The following is a 2,899-nucleotide window of genomic DNA, read 5'->3' as shown; positions in this document are numbered from 1 at the left end:
TTTTAAAATGATACCCTATTTCTTAAATATAATTTGATCACAACTAGAAGGGATTTAGAAGGGATATTGAAGGGATTTAGAGTATGTATGTCAAATTCTTGTCATTGTGACAAGGTTATTATAAAGTTAATTTAGAAATTATATGTACATATAAATGTTCGATTTAATTTTGATTTGTCAAATGTTAAGCCATATTTTCGCTAATTTGCTTTAAAATTGTCTACCTTATGAGTCTTTTGAAAATGTTTTTGAAGGTATTATTAATGATACATGTCTGTTAAAATATATCAAAATCTCTTTAGACATTGCTTTTTATAAAATCTTTTTTTTTATAGTTAAAAATAGAAATATGTTGTTTATGTATATGTTAAACGTAGAGATACCGAAAGATATTACCCATTTTAATGATACATCCAACATCATGGCGGCATGCGTCTGGGTCACAATTACAGACGTTTTTACACTTATCCCCGTACGTTGGATAGGGACAAATCTGGGAGCAATTGTTCCCAAAGTATCCAGGACTACACTCTATGAAAGATTGTATAATGGACTCCGAATTAGACAAGTTTTACTGTATCATGTATTATATGATAACGATAAATATATTTATTCCTTCCTGTACCCTACCTACACTTTTTACATTAAAAAATTCTCATAGCATTTTGATAAAACTTACTGATGCAAGCCTGGTACTCTTTGCTCCATTTGTATCCAAAGCAGCATGTAACTCCGCTTTTTCTACAAAAAATAACACCAAATAACACAGCCAAATCTTCTCTCGTTTGCAACATGGACTCATTATGAGAATATATAACTATGGAATTATACTTACCCGTCACAGGTAGTGCTTGCAATGATTGTCAAAGCACAGAACATTAGGCAAAGGAATATTACAGTAAACTGTGTTATTTTCATGTTTGAAAACCTCAAATATGGGCAATTTAAGCAGTTCGCAATGCTTTATATCTCTTTGATCAATTTCTTCCGCATACCAAAATTTTAATAAAATATAATCCAATTTCCTTATCTATATTTGTTTTCTGTTAAATCAATTCCGTTAGATGGGATAAACTCTTTATCACAAATTTCACATTTATTGGTAGTAATACATATAAAATTGAACATTGCATAGGTACGTTACAGTTTTGTATTAATAATACTGTAGTGTTTTGAGCTAAATTCATTGACATCTTTAATTTATTTCAAGTTTATTGATATAGAGATGTCAGAGATTTGAAGCACACACACACACACACACACACACACACACACACACACACATGTATCCCTGCTTGTACACAGTTTCAAAAAATGTAATTTAACATCGATGCAACTTAATATGTTGCAATAAAGGAATTAAGATGGTCGACCTGTAACTATTAAGAGGTTTTATCTTAAGATTAAAATACATGTAACATTAAGTGGAGGTACATGGATTGAACAAGACTGAATACATTGTCATTGTGTGATTTGTCATTGTATTTTTTTGCAATGGTTATGTCCAAAAAAAAACATGTTTCAGTATTTCAAAAAAAAAAAAATATATATATATATATATATATATATATATATATATATATATATATATATATATATATTTTGTAGGAAAAACATTGGTATTAACCTGATATTCGTAGCATTTTTTAGGCATATTTCAACATGACATCAGGCTTGTCATTTTCGTGAATTTACACCGCTTGACTTTGTTATTCATTCCATATTTCATTAAATGAATTGATGATATATGGAGATTAAGAACGGTTATTAAACCTCTTGAAAACATCAGAGGTGGGATCAGGTGTCATGGAGGATTAAGCATCCCTTGTCAATCGGCCACACCCGCCGTGTGCCCATTTTGAGGATCGGGACGAAGGAAAATCCATAGACAATTCAGTGTTTAAATAATAGCATAAGAATTAGTATTAAAAAAATCGGTCATGATATGAATTGTGGATATAATTTTTTTTTAAATGAGCAGAATGAAGTGTAAAAATAAAACCGAAAAAAATATATATCTTGTGTGATTGCAAATCCATATGATATGCGTACCTTGATGATTTAGACATACATACAATGATGATATAGGTACTTGCTACCTCTATATTCAAATTTGTGTATCATTGATTTCTTATTTCTGTTCTTTTAAAATAAAATTTTTGCCTTCACAGATAAATGTCAAAGATAAAATTTCTTTTGCATTTTAACATTTGCGCATATCTGTCAGCGATTAAAAATGTTTTGAAACCCTCTATGTCCGTAGCAATGTTTATCAAGGATGGGAGAGAGGTAACCCCCAAGGAAATCATTAACAAAAAAAGAAAAGAAAAAATAAGAAAGCTTAACAAATCAATTTACTAACAAAGAAGAAGAAAAATTCACTGTTTGCTATTTCATGAAAAAAAAAAAATTCTTAAATGGATAAAGAGGTGATGGTAAATAATTTAATTTTGCAAAAACGTCATTGTCCCAGAACTTTTTTGACAATCCTCGTACACACCTAAAATAGTAATAGTACTCAAAGCTGTTTTCTCTGCTCTACACTTACACTTCAGCATTGCTCATTTTTGTTTAAATGTTATTATTTCTACTAATGCACTGTCAACTTCCTTCCTCAAATATAACATGAAGGAATGCATCATTTGTTTTTAATCTATATTTTGATGCAATTATTTAATCTGTGTATTGTTTCAAGAATAATTCACATCCTACTTATCTTTTGTTTTCCTTTTTTGCATTTAAAAATGACAACAATGTTACAAATATATTTTACATATATATGTAAAATTGTGTCTGATACAAAATGTCTTTAGATCGTTTTAATTTGACTGTCAAAACTGGGGTTGTTACTTGGCACCCTTGACTTCGACAACAACAGGGAAAAAAAACTTAATCAGAT

The 2,899-nt window shown here is 29.5% G+C and overlaps 1 long non-coding RNA gene across 1 annotated transcript; it reads right to left on the bottom strand.

The window, feature by feature from the left end:
- Window positions 1-434: 434 nt before the first annotated feature.
- LOC133197947 (uncharacterized) lies at window positions 435-923 on the bottom strand. Its single transcript, XR_009722456.1, has 3 exons — window positions 836-923; window positions 680-741; window positions 435-531 (listed from the first exon to the last, which is right to left on the bottom strand). It is a non-coding gene; the product is annotated as an uncharacterized LOC133197947 (long non-coding RNA).
- Between the last annotated feature and the right edge of the window lie 1,976 nt (window positions 924-2,899).

The sequence above is a fragment of the Saccostrea echinata genome, unplaced genomic scaffold (genome assembly GCF_033153115.1).
Source record: "Saccostrea echinata isolate AGI-Se365-2 ecotype Australia unplaced genomic scaffold, CSIRO_AGI_Sech_v1 ptg000032l, whole genome shotgun sequence".
NCBI classification, from domain to species: domain Eukaryota; kingdom Metazoa; phylum Mollusca; class Bivalvia; order Ostreida; family Ostreidae; genus Saccostrea; species Saccostrea echinata.
Note: the sequence above shows the minus strand (reverse complement) of the source record. Positions and strands in the feature narration are given on the sequence as shown.